Raw genomic sequence first — 18,179 nt, 5'->3', positions numbered from 1 at the left:
CATGAGCTGCCTGGACACGCACTTTAAGCCGCATGCAGACACAGACAGGGACTAACTGTGTGTCTCACAGGACCTGGCTCATTATCATGCACACTTTCACATCATGACATAGTCAGGTTAGTGCACACACTCTTTGTCTTGTGTGTGGGAGGATTCATCTGTGAACTGGCTGTGCTTGCTCTGCAAGAAAGCCTCCCCAGAGGGGTGGGGTTTAGTGTGTGTAAGTGTGTGTGTGGAGAGGTGAAGAGGGGAACTTCAGGCCTACCTGCCCCCAATGTCACAGAGAAGTGTGATGTTTGTTTGCATATCTCACGATCACCAATTATACCAGCAGTTTAACATACGCAGCATAATAAACCTGTTTCCAATCTGATCTCATTTACAGCCACAGACACAGATGTTTATACAGACACATTTGAACCAAACTTTTGTGAGAGTCATATCCTTTTCCCTAACACAGACACAAAACAACACACACACACACACACACACACACACACACACGACATACAATAGTGATTTTTATCCCAGACATGCTGAGCTGGGATGAGATCATTCGACACAGACATCAGTAATGTGGCTAACTCTGGAACACTCTGTGACTCAGAGAGAGCAAAAGGAGAAAAGTAGACAAAATAGAGAAAGGGGGAAAAGAGAAAGATGGGAGGAAGGGGGAGCAGCAATAAAAGACAGAAGTGTTTGTCACATCAGCTCTCTGGATAAATAATCCACACTGAGCCGCGCTGGTGATCTGTCAGGAGCTTTGATGCTGTTAATCTGCCCACTAATGGTGCTAATGACTGGCTTCATGTTTACTCACATGATGGAAGGCAGGCTATGCAGTAGCTGCGAGGGCATATTTTCTGTTTCTGAGGGATTTTTCTATGGAACATTTGCATTTGGAAATTTCATGATCTCATCATTACTCAGCACAGACTCATGGGAGTCTCCTGGCTGACTTGAGGTTTTGTATGGGGTTATCTCCTGGTCATCAGTTAGAAATGTTTCCACCTCACTGCAAGCTCTCAACAGAAAATTAAATTTTATGATGTTATATTTAAACTGAACACTGAGCAGCATTAGCATAAGTGATCATAATATTGTGTCCACATGCTGCCTTTACCCACAGAGGGAAAGCAGACCAAGGCCAAATCCACACAAATACATTTTCATTTTAAAATGGTTTTAGAACAAAAATGATCCCATTACACAAGTGTTAGCACAGTTTCAGAAATAACCTCCCTCCATAACAACACGCCCGAAAATGCAAATCACATGACCATTCATGTACACGGGGCGTGAGTGTAACGGTGTAAATAGCCATCAGACGGTTTAGTTACACTGTAAACTCACAAGCTGACCTTACTTTTGAAATCTAGGAAACCGACTGCCTTGATAAAGATGTGTATTTCATATCTAATTGTCAAGTTTACTGATATTTTAGTTTTATTTACTTAATTTTGTTAAGTCGTTACAACTTAAAAATGACAAATGAATTGATTTGTTCTTTGTATATGATAACAACGTTTTTAAGTAAACCAAGTTAGTCACCCTTAACTAAACAGTTTTATGTATTTTGCAAGTTGGCTGAAGTTTGACGAGTATTATTAATATTATTATATTTGTGATAAAATGGTATGATGTGGAGTGCTGTTGAAAGCAAAGTTACAAATAGTTAACATAACGTAAGAGTAGTTGTATTTTACACAGTACAACAATACTACAGAGCTGGTGAAAAACAAGACCAGAGATTTATTTGCTTGGACTGATGACGAGTTGGAACCGTGATCCCCCAGGAGATCGATCAAGAATTGCTGATTCTGTTTCCAATGTTAAAGCAGTACCAGGACCATCAAGCCATGGTGATGGGAAAGGACAACCCACATAAGACAGATAAAATCACAATAAGGAATGTAAACCTAACCACCCGCTAACCTCTCCCCCTTTCACACTTGACCTGTCCTGTCAATTAAAGGTACAAATGCCAACCAAAAATATCTTTAAAAAAAAAAAAAAAGTTGTTTGCTGTTTTATTAATGCTCTTAATGTCACATACAGAACCCTTCTACCATTAAGTTCAGTAAACAGATATAGCTCTTTTTCAAGAAAAGCAGCAGCAGTTTGGAAGCTTCTGTAAAAGTGAGTGAATAATTTAGTGTTATTTTCAATAATAATTTTCAAATATTCAGTCAAATATTCGTATTGAATGGCCAAATCTCAATCGACTGACATAATTTTGAGTCGGGTACAGCTCAAGTCACAAGTCACAAGCCTCAGTCACAAGTCACAAACTGCTGCTGAGGAAAAAAAGAAGTCATGGAGAGCTCCGCCTGAGCTGCGTTAACATACCTGCAAGATCTCTGAATTTATAAAGGGGACACAGAATGATACAAAGGGACACACTCATCTTTAAAAACATGAACATGGTCAGCTTCCACCCCACAAACACTCTAATTCTGTGGGAAACACTGCTGTGAATATACATGTCAAATTGCAAAAAGGACACTCATGCCACCCGCTATAAATGTGCCCACCCCCCAAAAAATGTTTTGGCTTTCATGACTCTCTGCCGACCTTAAATTGACATCTTCCAGCATCTTCTTTCCCAGTGCATGAAAACAAAGTCCCTCTCCAGACAATTTTCAGAAATATGCACCATAATAAAATTGCTGCAAACACAAATCCCTCATTATCCAGATTCAACGTACACTTACAAACTAATCAAATCTAACTGAGCTGACCCCCTGGTGTGGCATATGTGCTGGTTTGATTCATGTGCCTCTTGGCCATTTCCTCATTTTGAGCCGAGCTGTCTTTGCCAGATGGCACTGCCAGCTTAATCACTGGGATTAGCTATTTCAGACTGTTCTTGGAAGAGCAGAGGTTGGCAGTGGCGTGTGAAAACAAATTTGATGTGACTTTATGGCAGTTGATTGTGGTCAAAGATTCGCACAGGACAAGAGAAAATGACGGAGGCAGAAACCTCACCAGTGGAAACTGGTTACCCGATCCCTTTGCTGATTATACCCCCACGCATTTAACATCCTGCGCATATCAACAGCGTGGATTCTGTCTCTGATGTGTGTTTCATTCGTGCATTAAGTCATGCAGTTATATGCCGATATATGCATGTGGGCCACATCTGTTTGAGATGTCTTTTGTATGTAGGGTGCATTCTTTTGCATTTGTGCATGTGTGTGTTCACCCCCAATCCCCATTCAGTTCCAGGGTGATCATTTCCAGACGTATTTTGTGGTGAAGCGGTTTGGCCCCTAGTAGAGGCCCCAAGTCCCCTCTCCTCTCTTTTCCTCCCTGCACCTCTAACCCATTTCAGACTTTTGTTTGTTCTTTTCCTCCTTTCCAGAAATCCCACACTTTCTTCCTTTGTCCTCCTATTACTGCCCCTCTCCTTCCACTCTTCCCTCAAGTCATCCCCTTTTCACACCCTCCATCCTTCAACCCTTCCATCATCATTCCAGTGGTGTTGCCCCTCCTCTCCTGGCAGATCCTGGTCATTCCTGACAGCCCGCAGGGAATGACTGGGGTTTTCCAGACTTTCCCTCCTCAAAGTTCTTTCCCAAAGCCCCATATCCACAGAGAGGCTGGAAAATGGATAGACAGCGGTGATCCACACATTCAAGACTGGACGGCTGCCCTGCTGAAAATAGCTAAACTTTTTAAAAAAATAAATAAATCTCTGAATATGGGCTCAGTAGATGAGTATAACTCAATATGGTTACGCTTTTTAACAACCATGTCCTCAAGACAACAGGTGGACTATTTACCAAATTAACACACTTCACTTTGATAAAGCATGCAGTTAGACTCATGCACATCTATTTACTTGCTTCAGTAAGATAGCAAGTTAACAATCTGTAAGACACATTTTTTTGTTCGTTTCTTTGTCTGTGTTTGTTTATGTTTTGGGTTTTTTTTTGGTGCTGTTTTTACTACTTTTGCTTTTGTAGTTTATGTTCAGTTTTTTGGTGTCTTGCTAGTTCGCTTGCTGGCTTTTTTAAATTGCTTCATGGGTTGATTAAGGTGCAAACTATTGTTGTACTGACTGATTTTCATGTGTACTGGTATATAACAATAAAACTTTGAGAAAAAAATAAGCTGGAAAATATAACAGAGGCTCGTTATATCAAATATACCCCCCAAAGTAATTCAAAAAGTGTGTGCTTCTTCAAGTGGTTAAATGTAACTAAGTATATTTATTCAAGTACTGCACTTAAGTACAAATTTGAGGTACTTGTACTGTACTTGAGTATTTTCTTTTCATGTCACATTTATCTGACAGCTTAAGTTACTTTTTGCTATAAAAACATGAGAAGAGTTTGTCAAATATGATGCTTTGTTGAAAATAAATGACCAAAGACTCTATACAAGTACAACTGAAAGAATTATATAATTAATCAAAGCTTTCCGAAATTGCCAATTATTTTGATAAATAATTTTCAGGTGTTTTTTCTTTTTTTGACAATTTTTAGTTTTTAGTGTTTTTTTCTGGGTTTTCTGCATTGCATACTTCTACTCTTAATACTTAAAGTACATGTTCCTGATTATACTTACAACCTTTTAGTAAAGTAACATCTTTAATGCAGGACTTTTACTTGTAACAGTTTAGTTTAACAGTGTGGTATTGGTACTTTTACTTAAGTAAAGGATCTGAATACTTCTCCCACCACTGGCTACTTCTACCCTCTATTGCTTTCAAAGCTCTACATTATCTCACGCTATGTCACAGTACTGTCTGCGGTTGTTTTCTGCTGATGCTGATTCACAGATATTAATGGGGCTTTTATGTCCCATATATTATACAGTAAATGCCCTGATAAGATCATCAGAAAACCAAGTGACACAGCAGCACATGATTGATGGCCATGATTAGGGTTTCCACATGTGTGGAGGACTCGGTTCCAAGCAAAACCTCAGAATGTGTGTGTGGTTGTGAATTTTGTGAATTCAAACAGAGCTGTAGTTAATGATTGCCATTCAAACAGTCTCTGATAGAGTCAGATGTTTCATGACAACCACTGCTAGGAATCTCTTTTATTACATTTCAGTGAACGAGCTTGCCAAATTTGCATTGATTTTTTTAGGGCAGACACAAAACAGAAGACATTGACCTAAGAGACAGAAAATCCTGCACAGTCAAAAATACAATCTTTTCTGTAATGAAGTAGAATAACAGTTTGGTCCTGACACTTTCAAATGTTTGCTCTGTCTAACCAATAGTCCATGACTTCAAGACATTCATTTTTTCAACTATAAAAACACAGCAAATCCTCAGATTTGAGAAGCTGGAAGAACGAAATACATTTGTTTTTTCTTTAAGGGATGACTATTACCAAATCACACTCAACACTCCCTTTCAGACAGCTCATGGTGGGATTTATCCGAGCTGATCAGATCAGATAGATGGATGGCAAGTGAAAGCAAACTTTCTGTTGCTACTGTTACAAAGGGTAGGCCCAGTGCTTGATGGTGGTGTGCTTGGTTTCCATGGGAACGCAGCCAATCTCATCTAAAGATGGCTGAAATAACAACAAAACTAAATACTAAAATGACATCGCTGCTGTTTTAAAAACATCTCTATATGAAATAATGAGTGGTTATGTTACACTTTCAGTGTGCCTGGTGCTCAGCAGAGACTGTTTAAATAATGGACATAGCTACCATCAAGTCACCGCTTTGATCAACAGCAGTATTACTTCCGCACTGGGTTAATTTTTCGGCCTGGGAAGTTGTCACTTGATTCAGAGAAACTCTCCCACAAGAAAAAAAAAAGAGGTGCTGTTCCAAAAATAATTTTAAAAAATCTATATATGTCAGCAAATGCTGATGTTGCAGACATCAACAAACGAATAAATGAATGTGTGGGAAACCCTGGATATTACATCATGCTAAATCATATCTAATGACGAGGGGCCGAGTGTGTCTAATGCATTATCTAAGTCTTATCCAATGCCCTGTTTGTAACTGGTCCCATGGTCTCATGTTTGAACTCCACTCTGTCTGCAGATGTTGGCACATCCAAAATGAGATCATGGAATCTACAAAAATAAAATAAAGAATTACTGCCAAGAACATCACCACAATATGTTTGGTGTTCTGAGAATTGCTGTGGTCTGAACAGTTATAAAATGACTATCTGACCCACTTCAACAAAAGATAACGGAATCACACGTCCTCACAATACTCACTACTAGAAACACACACTGAAACTGAAACAAACACCCAGGCCTGTTTCCACTTCCAAGTGCATTATGGCTTCTGATAGGAGTGCCAGGAGGGTTTGAAGTGTTGTACTGCATTACGACTGTTGATCAGCAGCTTTAAAATGACCTGTTGGATTATGTGTGGTTTAAAAACATAGTAATTTTGTCTACGGGTTGTAACATGTTCGTACGCCAAAATCCTCCCCCTTTCAGCTCCCTGTACATAAAATGCCACCTTGTAGCCACATGCCTGGCTTGTCAGGTTTATATGTGTGTGTGTGTGTGTGTGTGTGTGTGTGTGTGTGTGTGTGTGTGTGTGTGTGTGTGTGCGTGTGCAGGGAGTGGTTGGTCACTGTGCGTACAGGTCCCAAATGTTTTATTAGCTGTGACTGGTGCGAGAGGGGTGGCTTACATCATCTGTTATGAAGACTGGACGTCGGGATTAAACTATGGCAAAACAGAGGGCACAATTTACAGCTGTTCATTCTCACTGTTATCATAATATTAATACTTTTAGAAGCCATAAAAGTCTCCTTAAGTTTCCGAAATTCCCGTGTGCGTATGTGCGTCGAGGTGGACGATGCTTCCTGGAAAAAGACGTTCTGTTTTATGGGATGAGAGACAGAGCAGCCAGTGACACTTAACAGGGTGAATAAAAACTGTCTATCTGTGGCAGAAACTGTCAGGGATAACATATGCGCTTTCACACACAAAGACAACACTGTTTGTACCACAGGAACCTACTCCTGGCTCCAACACTGGCGCTGCAACTGCCACCTTTGGTAAGGAATGAGACTCTTCTAAGCGAAGGTATGGCTGGAGAGACTGAAATATGGAAGAACACTGAGCGTATCTTCTGAGACTACTCATGTGCCTGCAAACACTGACAGGAGACCACACCTTTAACTGAACACCTGATACACACACTGTCCTTAAAAGGTGACTTAACAGCACAGATTTGCCGCCTGCATGCAAACACACACACATCCAGCCGAGGAGGAAGCTGTTGCGCCAACAGTCTCACTGTGTGCGTGCCTGTGTGTTTACTTTTGAATATGAGGTGAATAGTGGCTACCATTGAGAAGACCAGAGCCACTCTGCCAGGGCTGCCAACCATGAAACCACTTAGCTTTAGTGTAGTTTAAAGCTACAGTCTGTAATTTTCATGAAAGTAACTGTCATATTTGCTGCAACCGTCCATACATACATCCACACAGTAGTACATGAGACGGATTATCTGTGAATAAAATCCTCTTCCCTGAAGCGCTTCTCATTTGCTAGAATCTACTGTTGGAAAACAACCAATCAGAGCTGAGAAGTCTAATGCAGCTATCAACCGTGTCAATCACTACTGGTGAACTGTGGTCAACCTAGGCAAAATGGTCAAATATGAATCAAAATTTTCTGACTGCATTGCATATTTCTCGCCTCATGTTTTCAGAAAACATATCAGTGTTCGGTCTAGCTGTAAACATAAATAGATTCTCTATTAATCCTTCGCATGAAATTACATTTGTTACAGCAGTTCATTCACAGCTAACCACACACAACCACACATAACATAAAAGCATATCTGTAATTATCCATGGGAAAAAAATCTTAACAATAAATACTAAAACATAAATATTTCTAATATTCACATGACAGTAGTGGATAGGAAAGCACATAAATTTGCATTTTATTTGCAGATTTTTTGAAAATTCAGATAAAATTTGTGCTACATTTAGATGGAAACCCAACAATGTAGCAATGACAGTTTCAGCAAATATGACAAAAAATATATAGATATTTTTACAAAAGTTGCAAACTGCTTTCACACAAGAGAAGACTGGATGGTTAGTTTCCACTGAACCAAACATCAGATGAGGCTCTACAGGTGTGAGCATGGGATGATGCTTTTAATGCGACCCTGATTTGAAAAATATAGATATAAATAAAAACAAATCAGTTTCTAAAAAAAAAAAGAAAAGAAGATTTTCAGGCAGATAAAAAAAACTAACGGTCTAAATGAAAGAATAAACAAACAAACGGCAATCAGCAAACTTTGTGTCAATAGACTCTGTATGTTCACCATCTCAGCGTCCCCGCAAACATCTCAAACTTTTTTTATTCCTAAAGTGAAACCCTCTGAGACCCTCTCTGGAATTCTGGGAATAAAGCCCTGAAATCCCTGCGATGCATTCAGAAATCAATATCCACTCTCTATGAAAGGAAGGAATGTGGATAATGTTTGTTTTCCTACAATAGAGCCACACAGGAGATGTGACTCAGAGGCTGAGCCCTGTGATAAATGTTTGTTTTACTTGGCTCCTTGCCTTTAACGCAAAGACAGAAGAGGGTGCAAGACAATGCAATCTGATAAAATCATTCTGTCTGAACACACTCTCAGCTGCCAGTCCACACGCTCAATTCACTGAAATTCACAAGAAATTACTTCCATTCTGTTTTTCTCACTATCTTTTACACACACAAGACAAGCCCTCAAGGTGAAATACAAACCATATGACTAACAGGGGCCAGAAAAAAAGAAGCTCTTTCTGTCTCTGCCTCCATTTGTCTCAATCTGTGGCCCCGTCTCTACCTCTGTTTCTCTTCCTCTCTATCTCCCGCTCTGACCAGAAACACATCTGGCTTTGAAAGGAGGGGAAACAGCCTAGAGCCGTCTCTCTTGTTAGTCTTTCTGTCTCACTTTACCTCTGTGCGCGCACACACACACACCAGTCTGCAACAACCACGTCCCTTCTTTATTAAAACACCAGACAGCGTGACTTTTCATTTTAACGTTTGTATTGTTTCTATCCCTTGAACCCCCTGTTCTCTCCCTCTATTTCGTCTTCATTCCTCTCCATTTATCTTTCATACATCTCCCATCCCCGTGTTTTCCTCCCATGTGTCTGAAGGTAATGGATTCATCTTTCTCCTTGTGTACTCTGTTGTAGGTAACACTCCTCTCTTTCCTCCATCTGTCACCGTTTCTCACTTTTAGTGAGCAGAACAACACTGTCACTTGCACTGAAGTCATTCTCGCTTCCCTTTTTACTCTCTCTTCCCATGCTTCTCTGATTTTTGTCATCAATTGTGCAGAGGGAAAAACCAAACTGTGGTGTGAAATCAAGGTCAGGAAAAGTGTTGCTGAAGTTTTTGCACTTGTAGCATTTTGGCAGCATCATAGCCACACTTTAGTTTGTTATTTAAAAAACATATTTGGCTTACAAACCAAAAATGTTTGAATATTTAGATTCAAGCATTAGTTAAATTGGCTTTTATAAACATAAATAAAGAAATGCCTCTTATACTATAAAAAAGTACATTAAATTGTGTACTCTCTCTAGGCAGACCAAAGTGCTGTACAGTAAGCGTGTACATGCATACTACTCACTGTATTGAAGTTCCAGACTCGCTTGAAGGAGAGCCTCTTCCTCAGGCTCATCCTGCTCTCCTCTCTCACAGGAGGAAACCAGCTGACTGCTCAATCTACATATCTGAACCACACATGAAAACAGTCCCGCTCACACACATGTGTGCTGACGCTGACAGAGCCGCTCCGGGTGATATTTAGGGCAGGAAATTCATGCAGACAGCTGACTTGGATGGAGTCATGCTGCAGCACATCTGTCACACACACACTCACACATACACACACCTAAGAAGAAGCCTTAACTATCTGCTGAAGTTGCAGTGAGTATCTCACTGTTAACATATTTTTTCTGTCTTACATTTTATACCTCTCACACACTCCTCCGCACACACTATAGCTGACACACTGACGAGGAAGTTCCATTCTCTCTCACACACACACATACTCGGCTCCGTTTCCATAGTGACACGCCCCCATCGGGTAGCAGTCATCAAGAAGGGGAGGGAACAAAGGTCAGCCTGCCAATCACACCACAGCACGGCCCATAACTCTCCACCCTCCTCCTGCTCCTCCCTGTTCAAATCACAGTTGGGCAGGTTTAGGTGTGATCAAATTCAACTGATGTTTTTCTAGTGATTTAAGAAATTAATTGTTTTCCTTGCTTTATGTGTAATAAATGGAGGGAGACTAAAAGTGGAGGCACAAAGACTAAAGAGGAAGAAGAGAATGAGTTTGTTCTCTGGCTCCGCTTGACAAAGATTAATGAAATTTCCGCAGGTTTGTTAAAAGGTCAACTGGAGCAAACAAAGGCACTTCACAGGACAGAGCAGCCTACTTCAGCACACTCACACACTCTCACACACACAAAGGCTGCAATTGAATCTGTGCGTGTGGCCTTGAGCCTACACCTAGCTCCCCCTAATTTCCTGTTTTGGCAAAAAAGAGTTTCTGTTACACCTTCTACCTCCATATTCTGCCTTTGTGATGCCACTGTCTCCATCAGTGATGACTCACTGGTGTGTACTGTACAGTGATAGAAAAACACATCATCACTTTGATTGTAAAACACTAGTTTCATCACGATTAAGTATTACATTAGTTCTTTGGAAAATGCTACGATAGTTGCTGATATCACAATTACGTTTTGATTTCATGCGATTCAGGGGCCTGCAATCGATATGAGACGATATCGTGTGCCCAGTTAACACAGTCTTTTACAGAAGATGCTGACCCCTTTCTTTTTTTGCTTTTGGCCATGAAAGGTAAAACAGCACATAAATAATATAAATAATTGTAACAGGTTAAGTGCAGTAAAGTTGACTTTAAACTGATTCTACTAAAGACTCCGAGGCAATGGTCGGCTGTCAGTCAATGTTGGGCCACTGGTGAACGCCGTTGCCTTCGCTGGCCTTTTTTTCACAAATTAAGAATGTTGAAACGGCAGTGGCGACGGAGCTCATAATTGATTGAAATCACTCAAACTGCATTTTCTCTGCCTGTTAAAGGCTGAAATATCATGCGTTTATGCGAACTTGCCATTCTGTATATAATGTCCGGTCGTGGAAAAATGGGACAGAGTGGTCTCGCCATTGAGCCAGGAATGGAGGTAGTAAAAGCCCCAAAATGAGGTCTGTGTAAAACATAAAGCCGGAGAAACGTGACCATGGGCTGCATGGGTGTGACGTGTTGACAGCGTGTTTATGTGTGCGTTCCACTGCAGGAGATTTAAAAACCAGCTGTTAGCATAGTGGCAAATTTAAAGAAGAGTGGTCGTAAATGTCAGCAAACTGGGAAAACAACGAGATTCGGGAGCTGCTTACCCTCTGAGCTGAGAACTAAATCAGCAGCTATATAGCAGAGAAGGAAATATGACTGTGATTGACATGTTATGCCTTTGTTATTGATTAGAAAGCGCTGCCGACACTTGCACCATATGTCACTAGAGGTGGGCGCTCGTGTTAAACATCAGGCCCGCCATCACGCCCAGCGGTAGAAAAGGCTGACTTCTTTGTGGCCCTATAGCGCGATCTCTTTGTAAAAGCGGCTTCTGATTGGCCGTTCAGCTCCGCACAAAAGCAAAGAAACAGCAGTGAGAAATGTAAACAAAGGACATACGTCAAGTCGAAGTGAGGTTGACACAAACTTGTTTTATAAGGTCAGTTAGTTTTTCTTTAGCCATTTAGCTCTTAAGCAGAAACATTTCCTGTAAACAGTAAATGTGTTTTGTTCTTTTAACACTAGATTGTGTTGTTAATGTCCCAACTGGCTAACTAGCATTAAGACAGTCTTCCGGTTTCCCTTTTTTAATGGCAATTACAGATGACCGCCATCTGCTGGTATGGAGGGGTTTTTCCTCTCAAGCAGGCACAGAATATACTTTCATTATATTACATAACTTTGCCTTCAGGATTTTCTGCCAGAGAGCCCTTTCTTGAAGAAATATTTCATTTGGACCCAAACCATAATATTTTTTCTAAAAAAAACTTCTTCTTGGCGATATGGTGATTCCATAATAACTGTCATAGAGAAAAACCATTGGTTTTTTGCTGGTCACCCATTATTAGTTTGAGTACTTTCACATTGCATGAATTAGCTTAGTGACTAGTGGAGTTTCCCATTACTCTTATCTTAACAAATCATCCCCAGTTAAAATGTGTGTCTGCGTGACCTGGTCTGAGTCCAGCAGATAGTAGCTAACCTTGAGCTGCACTCCAATAGTAAGTGTGTGTGTTTAGATGTTGGTTGATGTTCAATTACAAATATTCTACTTCATAGATAAACAAAAAAAAAAAGAAAAGCATTTTTTCCTTCCACATCTTCCTTACAAACCACAACAAACTGTGTTTCCACTCATCTTTACTCTCTGAACTGCACTTGTACGACGGCCAGACTCTAAAGCTGCAGCGAATCTAAATGTTTTTCAACTGCGTATAAAACAGTCCAGTTATTGAAATCTGTCTTTTGTCTGAACATTTTGTCTGTGTTTATTTTGAGTCTCTTGGCTTATAGGATGCGGCACCACCCTGAAGAATCCGAAACATCAAAGAGCTCAGCTGCACCCTCTAAAAATATATTAAAACCAGTAAACATCCAGAGCTACGTCCACTGCAGCATTCCTCCCATTATTTCTAATGAAAAAGTGCCACTTTAACGCCTATTGGCCCGAAACAGGACATTTTCACTGCCCTCTTTTCAGCTCCACAAGCGCCGTTTGAGGCCATAGAGCTCAAAAACGCAGTGCCATATTGTTGTTAAAGTTAATGTTAACCTTCCACGTCCTCGTATCATAGCAACATCAGGCTGGCTCCAGCACTAAGCCCCCCCACCACCACGATACACACACAAAAAACACACCAACTGAGGCTGAAAGTGCTGCCAAAGCTCTAATTACCAGAGCTTCAAGAACCACCCAGTGGATCCCTCATTTTTTAAACTATCATGTGTGCCTTATTCAGCTACTTAAATTAACTACACTTCAAAAGCCAGTAAACCTTGGGTGTTTACCATTTGATATCAAAAAACAATGTCTTTCAAAATCATAGGTACAAGGCAATGAGCAACTTACAAGTAAATTATACAAAAACTAGCAAAAGAAAATTGTAAAAAAAAAAAAAAAAATACAGGAAAATTAGAATTAAAACCAAAAAGAAATAAAGTAAAACAAACAAAGTAACATTTACGAAATTACCCCAAAAAGTGCTTAAAAATAAAAATAATTCTGTAAAATAATTGCAAAGATATTATTATGATAATTATAAATATAGTTTTTTCTTTGGACATTATCCTCTCACTTCTTAAAAATAGTTTTCCGGGGCGGCCTCTGGCTCACCTGCTAGAGTGTGCACCCCATATGCCGAGGCCTTTGCAGTACTGTCAATAAAGGGAAAAATCCTCCAAAAAATAATCTTTAAAAAAAAAAAAAAAGGTTTTCCAAAGAATAATTTCTTGCATTTGCAGAAGAGTTCTTGCCAAGGTGCTCATTGACTTCTTTCCTGTGTTTTTAAAAGACAGCAAACCAATTCCCTTAGATTCCGAAGGTTTAAATACTTGTGAAGGTGGTACGGCACAAGAAAAGGGACGCCATTCCAGGTTTCAAAGGGTTAATTTTAAAACAGCTCACTGGTTTTTCACACATCTTTGACAGACCAGGAAGAACCATAAGTGCTGTGTGAGTAACCTTCAGTCCAAAGTGTATCTGTAAGTGGAGGGGAAGAGAGACGTATCGGGTGCTACACAGGATAAGAGGGATGTGACAAAGTTTAATCCACATCCTGATGAGAAAAGGAAGAGAGAAGAAAAGACGTGTGTAATATCTCACTCACTTAAGCCTAATTCCTGTGGTCTGCGGACAAGTAGCCCTTTTTTTCTTTGTGTGTGCATTAGATCACAGTCTTTTCTCGGTCAGTCCAACATGAAAGGGAAATATTCTCCTCCGCAGATATCAGAGGACAGTAACACAACATGAGCTACACAGAAACTCACACGCATGCAGTTCACATGTTAAAGGTTAATACTGAGTCCATTTTGTGCTTCATGGGTAAATGTCCACAGTTTAAAGCAAACCACATATATTTACATAGCTGAAATATGTATGCTATATGCAAGAAATATTAGCTAGTCAACAAGCAATGGTGAATGAAGTACCTGGAAAGCCATACAGTCACCTATTAAAATATTTGTTTGGTAAAAGTCTTAGAGTCGGATATTTACTGTACTTATGTATCAAAAGTCATTTTGTTTCATTAAATGTAACAACGTATTGAAAGTAAAAGTACAAGAAAATGCTGGTAATAAAAATCGGAGTGGTCAGACTTCTGAGTATGATTAAGTTTTTTGGTTCCTTAAACGTATACCGCCTAAAAACGGGCGTATCTTACAACTGAAGAGAAGTTAGGACTTCTTCCCAACCTAAATTTTTTACAGAAAACCTTTGACCTCCAGTGCTGACACTGCAGTGGACCAAACACTGTGCAGTTACCTGTCAGAAATCTTCTTCTCCTTGAATCATTGTTCACACTCTCTGCTGTGGGACGCTATTTTCTGCTTCCATAAAGAAGTCGGTCTCAAAATCGAGTATAATATCATAGCCAGCATGTAGCATCTAACCTGGCTCTCAGACTGGGTCTGACTGGAAATCAAAACATAACTGCAGCTTTAAAAGCTGTTGTTTGCACCGCTTATTCACCAAACTTTATTATTTTGTAGTAACTAAGTAACGAAAATGCTTAGGACATAGAAATAATAGATACTAAAGTAAACTGTTTCACTCCAATACATAGAAATGTTGAGTAGAAGAATACATTTTATTTAGGAAATGTAGTGGAGTAAAAGTGAAAGTTGACAGAAATAAAACAAAACTCAAGTACTGTTACTCCCAAAATATTTCCTGTAAGTATTCTCACAAAGTATTATTGGTCACGTTACTACCAACAAGTACACATTTAAATGATGGTTTATTGCCTTAAGTGAGTCAAACAGGCTGCACTTAGTATTACTTGTCAGCCTCTACGCTATCATGTTCCTGTTGGTTATTTCTGTTATTGATTTTGCTGATTCCAGTTGTCTATCTTTGAAATAAGCTGACAAACTTAATTAGTAGTAGCAGTTTTGCACAAGCAATATTACACTGTGATATAGTGCATTTTACTGGAAATCAGTGAGGAATTATCTACGGATAAAACAAATAAACATGGCTGTCTCTTATTGGCCTTTTCGGTAAATAAATGCCAGATAAATGCAGGCACTACATGACACTGATACATAAATCCTGTTAGTCTAATATTGCATAAAGAAGTCCTGCTCACAGATTTGCAGCATACATAGGGTTGCCATTGCTGCCCCAACCCTCTGGTACTCCCTCCCTCCAAACAACCACAACTCAGACTCACTTCACTCCTTTAAAAATCAACTCCAAACCCACCTTTTCCAAAAAGCCTAAAATACCTGTCTCCAACTGCCTCCCCAAATCTGAGCTGTCATATCCTCCACATTTTGTTTTTGTATTCTTTTCTTTGTATTTGTTCTTCTGTTTCATGTAAGCGTCTCTCAGTGTTGAATTCTCTGTTTGTATTAGTTTTCTTTTTGCATTTGATGTGAAGTATCTTTGAGTACTTAGGAAGTGTTACACAAGTCCTATCTATTATTATATGAGAGAGACGAGGTACAAAAATGCAAGTGGAATCACCAGGTGGTTTTACTTAGTGGTTTAAACTTAACGGTTTAACCAGCATATGGGTAACAATAGATTAAAATGAGGAGCATGTAATTGCTCACATCCAAACCATCGCTGTAAAAAGAACCTTAATCTTTCCGCAGAGAAGAGTTCATCATCTCACTGTTCCTCTTTTTCTGTGCCGTGCACACTAACACAGAAATCCAACAAAATTCAACACTGCCCTCTGCTGTCGGGACAGAGGTGAGACACTGAAAGGAGCAGAGCAGGAGAACTGCGTCCGCTTTCTTCAGATCATTTTCTTTATCATTTTCTTTTACTGCTACAGTAGCACTGTTCAGTGTGAAACACTGAATCAATAAATGAGTTAGGTGATCAGTCTTATCAATGAACCACACTGTGTGTTAGCATCAATAGCTAATGAGGCTGGGCAGGCCACCAACTGGGGACGACCTTGCTGGCAACACACACACACACACAAAATTACACCTGTATCAATATTATACATAAACACTTGTACAGATGTGCAGTGTTAAGTGCAACATCAGCAGTAACTGTCTGGCCTCTTTGTGTTGTCTCACTGTAACATCTCCATTTAATATAACGCACACTGCTACTTGATATTTAGCTTAAAGGGGAACTCCGGACCCTATTTTCCCATGTTTTTGTGACCCGTGGGAAGAACATTTTTTTGAAATTGGTCCAATATTGAGAGAGAGGGCTGCAGCCGGCAGTGTTGAAACAGGCTGCAATATAACTACTCGGGGCAGGTGTGTTTCAAAAAATTCATGTCCATTAAAAGTGCTTGTTTTTTACACTGACATGCTCAGATGTTTCTTTAAACAACCCTACAGAGAAATTAAACATTTTTCTGTGCTGTCTCGTTCTAGTCAGTTTTGTGTCCAAGTGTCAGTAAAAGAGGAGACTTTTTCACACTGTTGTAATCAGCTGAATATTCAGCCATGACATTGAAAATATTTTACAGAAAGATACACTTTCTGTGCTCCAACACAACAAATTATTACCTGCAATCGTTTTCTTCTTTGTGAAACAAGTCATTTCTTGTGAGATTTCAGAATGAGTTTTCTTTAGAGGACTTGGTCACAAAACAGACCAGAACAAGTAAACAGTAAGAAAACAAGTTTTTATTTCTCTGTGGGGTCCTTTCATAATGTTGTCTGAATAACAACCTGAGTCTGTCAGTGACAAGAACAACTAACAAGCACTTTTAATGGATGTAAATCGACAGAGCGTACCTACCCCAAGTGGTTACATTGTAGCCTGCTTTGCTGCTGCCGGCTGCAGCACTCTCTCTCACTACTGGACCAGTTTCTAAAATAACTGTTTCCATGAGTAATTTAGACACAAAAACATGGGGAAATAGGGTTCAGGATAAAAAACACCAAAGTTTCTCTTTATTATGACTTGCATGTGCTGGTGCCTTGTTAAGCATTATGAGCCCAGTAGTCTCAGTTGGGGGAGCAGATGCCCCACGCACAAAGCCTGCGTCCTTGCTGCAGCAGCTGCAGGTTCAATTCTGGCCTCGGCCCTTTGCTGCATGTCATCCCCTCTTTCTCCCCCTATCAAATAAAGGCAAAAAGCCCCCAAAATAATCTAAAGGAAAAAAAAAGAATTGTGATTTACAGTAGCTGCTAGTGCAACAGTGACAAACACTACAAAATTACGCAAAAGGGAAAAAAGGGATCTTGAAAATCATGATGACTTGAACCAGGAAAGAGGAACAAGCAGACCTTCACCAACAGACTACTCAAAGGACAAGACAATTTGATTGACAGCTACGACAAACCAAAGCCTCAAACTGGTGAGCCTTTTCTCTTATTTTGTCCACACTACTTGATCTGCGACTTAATTTAACACCCTGTCTTGAAATATCACATGACGCTGCGTGATTGTGTTAGCGTGGTAAACTGTGCCCATCTGGCACTTGATGAAGATAAAAAGGAACACTTGTGTTTGTTTGAAACAGGAAAAACGACTGATGTGACTCCTGGCCTCCTGAGGTGTTTCATGTACAGGAACAGCGCTGATTCTGTCTCATCATCTGATTTTCCCTCCCTAAGACACTCTGCTCCCAGGGGATATCACGAGGAACACACTCACACTGAGAATAGACACACACAGGGCAGCATCTGATTGTGTGCTCTTTTTTTTTTGGTATGTAATTGAGGTTTTTTGCCTGTGTGTGCGTGTTTGTGTGTATGTGGTGTGTGTGAGTGTGTGTGTGTGTGTGTGTGTGTGTGTGGGTCAGAGGGCTTACAGGCTGCTCTTTTCTCACTGCTATGTTTAGTGAAATACTGTCCTGTTCTGCTTTCCACCAGAGTATCAAAACCCCCTCACTCCAACCTGAATACGTATACGTGCACACGCACACACACACACAATATTTTTGATACCATGACTTCATTGC

The 18,179-nt window shown here is 40.0% G+C and overlaps 1 protein-coding gene across 1 annotated transcript in view; it reads right to left on the bottom strand.

Annotated features, from left to right (window-relative positions):
* The window catches only part of rgs12b (regulator of G protein signaling 12b), a 59,201-nt gene that overhangs the window by 19,965 nt on the left and 21,057 nt on the right, over positions 1 to 18,179 (bottom strand).

The sequence above is a fragment of the Plectropomus leopardus genome, chromosome 4 (assembly GCF_008729295.1).
Source record: "Plectropomus leopardus isolate mb chromosome 4, YSFRI_Pleo_2.0, whole genome shotgun sequence".
NCBI classification, from domain to species: domain Eukaryota; kingdom Metazoa; phylum Chordata; class Actinopteri; order Perciformes; family Serranidae; genus Plectropomus; species Plectropomus leopardus.
Note: the sequence above shows the minus strand (reverse complement) of the source record. Positions and strands in the feature narration are given on the sequence as shown.